Raw genomic sequence first — 11,374 nt, forward strand, 5'->3', positions numbered from 1 at the left:
GAGCCAGTGAAGGCTGTGGGAGAAGACCAAGATAGGTCACCTCCTCCTGCGGTACATTGCTCTTTGCTACTCATTCTCATTTATTTTACACTATAATTTTTTAGTCATATGATATTAATGTGTGAAATATGTGTTGTTTTCTCAGGACAATGATATTTGTGCTGTGTTGAAGGTCCTGAATGAAACCATGGGGGGTCTTGCCAAGAATATGTTCAATGTTCTTCAGGTAAATGTGTTTGACAAAATCCCTGAGTTACATAATCATATTTTGCTTCCGAAATTGACATTACTAACTTACCAAAACCATAATCTATTCCTCATAAATAGACTTACGAGCAAGGCGCCAAGCAGGTCGGTGCTATTACCGACGACCTGAAAGGAGCCCTAAGTTTGGTTGACCAAGCGCTAAAAACTTTCGGCCAGAAAGATCGACAACCAAGCAACTCTCACAATGCCGCCTCTGATGTCATTGTTGTTGATGATGATGACGTCGTCGGTGGCAAGAACATTACCATTTCGGTTGCAACAAATGAGAAGGAGGTCTATATCCCCGAAAAACCAGCTGACCAACCTGTGGGTGACCCCATACCCTCTATGGAACCCTTGCTGCACTCCGGGATACTTGGCAACTGGAATGATGACACCATTATGTTGGGCTCTATTATTCATTAAGATCAGAACCGTATGTTCAGCACGTCCGGTACTGGAGGTTCCTCTTCAGGTGCCACAGCAGCTGCCCCAGTCCACTCTTCATACATCCCTTTGGAAATGAGGGGTAAAGTCATGGTAATTATGTTTACCTCATTTCCCATGAGCCTATTTTAAACTCATTTGTCATTGTTAATGTAGAGGCTCCTTTTGTTTTCAACTTATCTAGGGTGGGCTTGGTAAGAATGTTGGATGCCGTGCACCTTCCGTGCTTGGAACACCAAAACCTTCAAAGATTGCAAAGATTGCTCAACGCTCTCCAGAGGATATGAAGAGGAATGGTAAGATGCGCAAGCCAACGCGAGAACCACCACTGAAGTTGAGCTGCACTACTGTCGGGGTTACCTTTCCGCAGGTAAGAAGCATTGTCTATTAACTATTAGGTGCTTATCTTCCCCCATTAGCTAAACCCTAACAACCTGTTCCATGTCTTAACAGTTCATCCGTTTGAACTTCAAGATTACGAGGGCAATGTGGTATAGCCTTGAGGAGGCTCAGGCAGCAGCCTATTTATTTGGTACCTCATTGAGTTCGAATGAGATTCTTTTCAAGAGAGGATCTCATAGTATGGACCGTGAAGCATTCTCTTGCCTTTTTCCAGGGAATGATCCATCGGACTTTGTCATGGAGCTCATATCCTATAAAACTGCATGGACACAAGCTCAACTTCATGAATGCACCGTCTGGTCCCTCCCAGTCATTTTCTCAGTATGTTATTATTCAGTTCAAAACTTACCTAACATTCACATTTTGGATGAAAATAAATAAACTTTGTTTTGCTCCTTCCTTGTAGGACTTCATACTAGACCCGGAGATCGACGATGAGCATGTTATCACGTATTATGCCGATGATTACTTCCCCAAACCAATTGCACTGAAATATGTAAGTTTACCGTATGTCCCTTTCATTGATTTTTATGTTTGCACCATGCTGATACGTTCTCACATGATTGTCATGTATATTTTTCAGATTTATGTTCAAATGAAAGTTGCTGAAACCCTCAAAAGAAAAGCACTACTATCTTATGACAGTGGACATCCCAAACGGAAAGATATGGCTGTTTGATAGTTTTCCAACACTTGAAACCCATATAGGGAGGGTTCATGCGGCTTCGGATGTGGTAAGTATGACCCCATATGAGTTACTCGGTTGCATGGTTGATATGTTGATTTATATGATTGTAATACTAACCACCCTATTTTTCTTTTTTTCTTTAATAGAAAATGATAATATAATTCCAAGCTTATTAGACTATAATGTGTTCACTATACAAAATACCTCAAATATATTATTATTAATTATGTTACATTTTGTTGTTAAATTAAAAATTTTTATTTCCTTTTATTATACATAAGTGGAAAATACTTATTTTCAAATTATTAACCACATAAATAAACACCGTACCAGTAAATCACTCCTATTATGCTCCATTTCCATTATTTTGGAGTGGTTTCTCCCACATTGTAGTTTTCTCCCATTGGAAAGTTGGACTTTTCATACTGTACAAGATAAAAAAAAGGATAAATAAGAAAATTAAGTTTATTTCATTAGAATAAAAAATGGTGTGAACTTGGAATGCGGTGGGTTTTGCTCAACCTGATTTATAATGCAATAGTGCATTGAATGTTTGCCAAACACAAGCATATGCTAATGAAACTATGTCAATATTTTCTTATTGTACCAAAAAGTATAGTTCAACATTAACATGCACCTTTGTCTACTTAGTAGTGTTGTTATCTTTCTATGAATAATCATGCTTCACACATTATATAAATTGATCCTTAATTTGTCTTCCAATATCTTGTGAGTTCCTCTTCTATGGTTTATCTATAGGCAAGGGCACTAGATAAGGTCATGAAAGTCTTGTACTCTGACCTGAATGTTTTAGGCAGCAGACCACCTCTAGCTGAATGGCACCCAAGTTTTGTCCTTCAGGTTTCAAATATGAATAATTGGTAGGGTATTCTGACAATTGCTAGCTTTTTGTTAATATTATCATCATTGAATCATGATGCGCTCTATAATATGATTATCCATGCAGCTACTATGACAAATTGTGGATGCTTCTCTGGCTCCAAATGGAGCAGCTATTTACTCCAAACCCTGTTGGGCAGCGAAAGGTTTTCTTCCCTTAATTTTTTTTGTCTCCACAATATCTAATCCTACTAGAGATGGCATACATAACTGTTACATTATCTTTTATTTGTCACTCACTTTTTTAGAACAACATTGACTCTATAGCTGACAAGATAAGGATGGACACTGCTCTTGCGTTGGGTACGGAGCACTTCAATGAAATGCGAGCTAAATTTTTTAAGCGGTCCCTGGTTGACTGGAATTCTCGAAGGACTGCAAGAGACCATGAGGACCTGTGGTTGTTGTATGCTTGCCTTAGGAACCTACTTATATCTTAGTATTATGAATGTTTAATATTCTTGTTACTGTAACGTATTAGTAGAAGATTTAATGTTATTAGTGCACTCTATGCTGGCATGGTCCGTGAACAATATTAGTGCCAACTTAGATGTCCATTTTTTTATTACCCAAATATAGTTTCAACAGCCATGATGGTCATCTAAATTGGCTTAACTATGTCAAGGGATCATTAGCATGCAAGTGCACATGTAGGTTTTAGAATGTCTTCCTTGTTAGGTATGAATGTCACTGCTGTTGTGAGGGCTATTATCAACAGCTACTATTGCTATATATTAATATCCACATGTTATGCTAGTTTGTGTGAACATTATGAGACATGCATGATATAATGGATCTAGTCTTTTGGCTTATCTAATTTTTCAATTAACACAACTGTTTCAACTTATGCACACAAGAACGCTAGAATAGTGGTTTATTATGTTGTCTTCTCTCTATGTAGGGTGTGTGGGGCATGACTACTTCATAGAAACTAATGAATGCTTTGGACATCCTTCAATTATGTGTGGGGTACTGCTAGAATTGTGGTTTATTATGCTTTGGTCATTTTAATAATTTGATTAATTTCCCTCATCAGAAAAAAGAATAATCTTTTTTTTTCTTGCACCTGGAAAAAAAGGAACAATCTTAAAAGGAGTTTTTCCTTGTTATTTTCTCCAAAAAATTGTTTTAAGTTACTTTTCTTTTTTGGACAGTAGAAATTGTGCAAGTTCCTAGGCGTAGCAAAAGAAAATTCTACTTAATTGTTGGGCATTCCTTATAATGAAATATTTTAACAAATAGGCCCACTTGACTACTTGATAGTTAAACTAAAAAAAAGCTTCGTTTGACCTAAGCTCATTAACAAAAAAAGCCCAATGTATATCATTTAAATGTCGAAAAACACATTGGAAGCCTTCTATGTTATCAGAGCCAAGTTTTGATCATGTTAAAATGATGCACACAAATTACCATCAACATTAACAAAGTGAAGTTGTACAGTTTGTTCTTCATAGTGGGTACATCATATAGGAAAAATTACACTACTCTAGAGCTAGTCCTAAAATTCTCCTGTAGTGATGTATGTACCATGGACAGCTGTTTGATGAGGGGTTGCGTGGTTGCTATAGTCCTTTGGCAGTAATTCTGCAAATGCACAGCAAAATTGGGGAAACAAGAAAATCAACTTCAATCCAACAACATGATCTTTTCTTCAATTCAAGACATCATACCAAGGTTAGGAAAAGACTTTCTAAGCAATTCAACGAATAAGCTGAAGAGAACTCACATAAGTAAGAAAGTCACATGGAAGTCAACCTTCTTTTGAACTATCTACTCTATCTAATATTGAACTAGACATCCTTAAACGCCCCAACCCTATCTGTACTCCTACACATATAACTACAAACAAAATTATTAAATAAACCTGCAAATACTAAAGGGCTTGCACAGAGGATTAGTAACAATTCTATCTCTTTCTACATAAGTCTGTATAAGAATTGGTAGAACTCAATTACTTTAGCAGTTATACATGTATAGTAAAGAGTTTTAGCACATATATATGTGACCAAAGCCTGAGAATAACCAAATGAGACATATGCCAAGTCAGGGAAAGAAGAGTTCAAAAGATAATGACAGATTGTGAATACAATTGCTGTAAAACCTAAGGTCTTTAGTATATCCGAAATACATCTCATGCAACATATAACTTTGTATCATAGTATAGAAGAGTCATAACATGCAACTGTCAAGAACTAATTCTCACTTAGAACATTATGCTTGAGCAGGAACAAATAAAAAATTGTTGCCTACTATTGAGTATCCAAGTAAATATTATTATTTAAACAAAAGTAAATAAAAAAAATGGTAAAAAAGAACCTTTTATTATTCAACCTTTTCTAAGATATCAGGCTTTGACTTGATACATTAGTGAATTTTCAATTTCAATGATGATAGGAACGAAACAATTCCTTCATCTAATTTTTTCAATAAAAATATAAAGCTGTAGAACTTGTAGAACTTGTCTCTTTCGGCTATCATTAGGCTTTGTTGTGTATAATTGTGGAATTAGCAAACTCAAAGCATGGAATGAAATTCAATCAACAATGAAACAATAATGTAACATAAGTTAATACCTCTTCAAACTCATTTAGAAGCTCAGACCATCGTATCCCATCGATTGTGAAGCCTCAGCTTCTTGTGATTCGTTGATAAACCACTATTTTATGGTTTATCTTGTGCTCATTTGAGTGGTTTTTATCAAGTCTTTACCCACTTATTCATATGATTTGCATGATTTTACAATCCCTTTCTTGTTTTGTTCTATGGTTGAAAACTTGCTTCCTAGAGATCTTTAATTTGTATATTTAAATTCTCTTTTATACCATTCGATGCCGTGATCCATGTGTTAAGTGTTTTAGGCCTTATAGGGTAGGAATGACTTAGAGAATGGAGAGGAAGCTTGCAAAAATAGAAGGAACACAAGAAACTAAGGAGATAACCAGCGAGCATCGACGCGCACGCATGGCTCATGCGAGCGCGCGATATGGAGAAATTTGTAGTGACGTGTGCGCGTGCTTGACGCATACGCGTGGATTGGAGTTTGTACGAAGACGCGTGCGCGTGCCTGACGCGTACGCGTGACACACCAAAACGACCAGCGACGCGCACACGTGACTGACGCGTACGCATGACATGCGCGATCTGCAGAAAATGTTGGGGGAGATTTCAGGCCGAGTTTTGATCCAGTTTCTGACCCAGAAACACAGACTAGAGCCACGGAACGTGCAGAGACTCAATACACATTCTCATTAGCGTAGTTTTAGTTTTAGATCTGAATCTAGAGATAAATTACTCTTCTTCTAGGTTTTCTTTACATTCATAGTTTCATAGTTTATTGCTTTTGCTTTGGATATTGAAGAGTCATCACCTCCATTGAAGATACTATTCTAGTTTGTTTCCTTACTCTTTTATTTATTCCATATTCTTAATTCTTGTTTAGAGCTACAATTGGATTATTTTCATAGAGTGTTAATGCAAAGGATTACTTTTATTTTTAATTAAATTGCAGTTATTGTCTATCATGTCTTTCTTTTATTCCCTTTTTAATTCTATGCAAGTAATTCTCATGTCAATGGAGTAGATTCCCAACTTGACATGGGGGTTGAGTAAGAGGAGACACTTGAGTTGGAATGCTCAAGTGATTATTTAAATTGGAAGTTGTTGGCTAATTTTATATTTACTAACGTTAGATCTTCCCAAGGGAGAGGACTAGGATTTACGAATAAGAGTTAGCTCAATCGCTTGACTTTCTTTTATTTAGTAAGAGTTAACTAAGTGAAAACAACAACCTCTTTATACTACACTTGAGAGAATCCCAACAAGGATAGAACTTCTAATTAATCATTCCCCCAGTCAAAGCTTTTTAATTAGAATATTATAAATCTCTTTTAATTTTCACTACTTTAATTTACAATTATTTATTTGCCTATTGCCCAAACTCAAAATTACCTAGAAAACTCCTGATTAATAAGTTAGCACCCTTTTTACCAATTCGTTGGGAGACGACCTGGGACTCATACTCCCAGTATTTTTATTCTAAACTTTTGTGACAACCTTTCTAAATTGATGAGGCGGATTTTTGCTGGTTAAGAGCTATACTCGCAACGTATTTCCTATATTGATTCTTAATCGGCCGACTTCCGCCTTCGCATCATTTGTCCATGTTGTGGGATGATCCCAAAGCATCTAATTCATGCGTGGTGTCGTCACTATTCCCGTCGACGCATCTACGAGCGTTATGGCCAGCCTTTCCACACTTTCTGCAGCGTTGGACACGCCGGTACCTCCCACGAGTCGTCATAACGTGACGACCATACCCTTTATGTCTGGCTCTCGGAGGATCGTGTATGGACGCATCATCGCCGCCACCCTCAGCAGTGGTGGCCAACCTTTTCACTACAAGAAAATGGTGCATTTGTAACAAAAAATTTGTATCAAATTTAAAATTGTTACAAATTATGGTTTTTTCGTAACAATAATTAGTTATTGTTACAACATAAGAATATTTTGTAACAACAAAAAAATTTGTTACAAAACATTTCAATATTTTGTAACAATGTAATTCCTTTTGTTACAAATTATGTTGGTTTTTGTATCGAATTGTTGTTTTGTTTCAAAATGTTATAATGTTTTATAACAAAAGATTATATTGTTGCAAAAATTTAAAATATTTTGTAACAAAAATTAATTTGTCACAAAATACAATATTTTTGTAACAAGTTATTCATTTGTCACAAAATTCAAAGATTTTTTTGTAACTAATTAAAAATTTTGTTTCAACATATTAAATGTAAGACTTCAAATTTTTGAAAATTAACATAATGAGTTATTTATGATTTATTATATTTATTTAAGATTTTATATTTAAAAATTTATTTTACTAAAAATATTTAAGTCAAATTAATAATACTTTGAGTTTAAAAATATTTTAAAAATTAAATAATAAATCATATTCAAAATAAATTTTTAGAAATTTTTATATTAAACGGGGCATTTTCTTATTTATAATTTAAAGTTTTAGTAATTTAAAAAATATAAAAGTTTTATATAATTTGATTGAAATATTTGAGATTTTTGAATTCAATACTTTAATTTTTATGAATAAAAAACTAACTTAATTATCTCTAATTTTATCTTAATTAGTATTTATTTAAAAATTCTTTAAAAATTTATAGTTAAATAATATTTTTATATAATTATTATTAAATTAAAATTAATTTTTAAATACCTTTAATTTTATTAAAAATACTTAAACTATCCAAACCTTAACCCTAATACAAGTCATACTCACTCCACCACCCTAAACCTAGCCGGCAGCCCTACCCTTTTTCAAAACTCTTGGCCAGTGAAAAGAAACGAAAGAAAGTAAGAGAAAGACAAACAGAAACAGGGGAAAAAAAGCTCTAAATCCTAAAAAATAGTCACAATTCCTCATTTAAATCCTAATATCACAATTTCCTAATTTGTGCCCTAAATTAGTCACACACACTCAGAAAAGGGAAGCTTGAAGGGGGAATAGAAGGATATTAAAAGGGGGGGGGGGAACAGAGAAGGGGGAATAGGGACAGAGGAAGGAGACGTAACGAGAAGAGGAGGAGAGGGCCGTTTTGGTCACCACTGAAGCCTCCAGCACCGCCGTTGCCGCTGTAGACCTCGTCCCAGCCATGAAGAAGAGGAGGAGGGGTGCTGTTTGCGCCTTCACTGTTGCCCTGCGTTTTCACTGTCGAGAAGTGGAACGAGATAGAGAGAGACGCGAAGGAGGATGTCGGAGGCCACCACCACTGCCATTGCCATCGCTGGGATCGTCGGAAGCTGCCGTGACCACCACTGAGCTCCACGTTGAAATCACTGATGGAGGTGTCTTTGCTGCCTTTATTTTGGTTTAGGTCCTCCGCTCCTTTAACTTGTTCTACTTCCACTTTTACTCTACTGTTATCCTATTTCTACTATCTTGTTTCCATTCCGTTCTTTGTTAGTTACCGAAATTATGATTGTTGCTGCTGCCAAAGAGGGCTGCCGGGGTCGCTAATCGGGTTCCATACAACTCGCCATGTCTCCATTTATTTCTGCCTATTGCTCAGCCATCACTAAAGCCCTCTGCCGCCGCCAGGAGCCAGTACTAGAGCTATCGCTAATAGTTTTGGTCTGATTTTTTCTTTGATTCTAGTCCATTTACACGTTTCTGTCTTTGCCACGCTTGTTCTGATTCAATTTTTGTATATGTCCTTGTCTTAGGTTTCTTGAAACTATTTCAGCCGCTATAATTGCAATTTATAATGACGTAGCTGCTATAAGAGGCATCGGAGCTGTTGCTGTTTCTGTGGGAATTAATGCTATCGCTGCTGCCTCGTTGTAACCTCGCCTCCGGTTTTGTTAATTGTTGTGAGTGATTAATTGATGATATGGATGTTGAATTGTGCCTATGAAATGTGTTTGGAATTGTTGATTAGTGATATTGATTGATTATGTGGATTTGGAAATTGTTTGATGAATAATTAATGAGAATTCTGAATTTTGTTATGATACTCTTCATTTTGTTGCTCCATTTTTACTTGGGAGTGGTTGTTCATTACTAAGACATTATTCGATTCATTTGGTAATTTTAGTTAGATAATTGAGGCCAAATTGATATGGTTCTCTTGAAACCAATTATTTACACGTCAATGGTTCAATTCCTTGATAATTCAAAGACACGAAGACAAAAAATGTTGTGTATGAATTGTTATGGAATCCATGCCTGATGAGATAACAGCTTCCCTTATACAATGCTTGATTTATATAATGTAGCTTAGTGTATTTAATTGATGGTGAAGTAATGTGTGACCATGACTTATATGGAAAGAGGGATATAGAGTGTTGATCTTGATGTGGCCCTGAAATCAGGAATAGGCTTTGAACTTTTGAGATCATTTTGGACTCAGATACATAATGGGGATAGAATAGAATAGGATTCTATCTTTTGACACCAAAAGCTGCATTCTTATTCAATGCAAAAGCTGATGGATGATGCTGTAGCAGCAACACTAAGCTTTGAGGTGTTGCTTATTAAGCTAATTAATGTGGCAAAGTTATTATGAACATACAAAAATTGTGCTGCATCTTACCCACTATGCTTCACCAACTCTATCTCAGTATATATCTTCTCTTTTTTATCTTTTTCATTATATTTAAATATATATGTTGTCAATTAGTGAACATAACTCAAGTGAATTATGATATTTTATTGCATGGACTTGATTCATTGTGAGGTGTTTTGTTTTCCTTTTTCTTTTTCTCCTTGATTTGAAAGAAGGAAAATTGATGTTGTATATATCAAACTCCATCCTCAACAAGAAGGAAAATTGATGTTGTATATATCAAACTCCATCCTTAGGTGGGGCCTTGAATCTTTGTTTTACCTTAGGATGGATTCTTTACCAGTATTTCATTCATTATTTATTTTTTGGTCATTATTGGCAGTCTTCAGAAGACATGAAGGGTGACATGTACTGCCACTGAGAATGATGTAGATGTTTTGATGGCTGCATATGCATTTCCTCTTAAAATTTTGCATGAAAGGGGACTAAATCTGTTAAACAAGGAAGGTATGGGCTTCCACTACTTATATGAATTTGATGACTTATTGGAAAACTTACTTCAATTCTACTTATCAAACCATTTAACATGCAGCAGGAAATGATCAAGCAAAGCGTGTTCATTCTACTGACAAGAAACTCTCTATTCATAGTCAGCATGCAACCATGATCAATGGTTTACAAAGTCGTCACCCAAATTAGAGGATACATTAACTTGTTTAGTAGATACAATGAACTGAATTTATTTATTAAATTTTTTAGTTGAATTTTGCTTGTGTAATAGATGTGCTCAAAGAAAAACTTGAAGAGCAACAAACACAACAAAAGGAAGAATTAGCTAGAGTGAAAGCTCAACAAGTCGTACTCTTTCATAGCGTGTTTTGACGATGAAAGAAACTAGACAATTAAAGGTACTCCAAAAATTGTTTATTGTTTTAATACATATTCTTAGATGATTCATATATTATTAGTATAGCTTAATTGTATATGGATCTATTTGTTATATTTTACTTGTGTCATAGTTGATAAATGATAAATGTCCTATTATTTGATTCGATAAATTTGGTTGTGTATTGGATGAGACATAAGTTGTGAATTGGTTATTTTTGTTGGAACCGTAGACGGTGGAAATATCCAAGTTTTAGGGGAGGTTCTGCCAAAATTTTTCTAAACATTTTGGATAAAACTTAATGGAAAAAATTATAATTAGTGTTATATCTTGTTTCTAATTTTTTGTTTCGGTTTTTCTTATTTACAGGAGTTCTGAAATGGTGACCACATGCTACCTTGAGGGCTCAAGAATATTTTGATTCATAGAGACACTAATCTATGTTAGAACTTTTAAATTTTTGTTGAACTTATGCAAGACATATAACTTGTAGAACTAATCAATGTACAAACTAATATTATTTTGTTTTAAAACAATTTTAGCTAAAAGGATCTTGTTTGAATTATGTATGTTTTTGCATATTATATAGACGTAGACTTGCTTATTAAAATAGTTAATATATTAGTTAATTTAAAAAATAATTTAGTAAATTATGCATGCAATTTGTATTAAAAAAAATGTTACAAAATAATTAATTTGCTTTTGTAACTAAAGAAAAAAAATGTTACA

The 11,374-nt window shown here is 34.8% G+C and overlaps 1 long non-coding RNA gene across 1 annotated transcript; it reads left to right on the forward strand.

The window, feature by feature from the left end:
* On the forward strand, positions 8,194-9,081 carry LOC110264239. The gene is made up of 3 exons (XR_002350009.1): positions 8,194-8,568; positions 8,692-8,825; positions 8,938-9,081. It is a non-coding gene; the product is annotated as an uncharacterized LOC110264239 (long non-coding RNA).

Source organism: Arachis ipaensis, chromosome B07, assembly GCF_000816755.2.
Source record: "Arachis ipaensis cultivar K30076 chromosome B07, Araip1.1, whole genome shotgun sequence".
Lineage (NCBI taxonomy): Eukaryota > Viridiplantae > Streptophyta > Magnoliopsida > Fabales > Fabaceae > Arachis > Arachis ipaensis.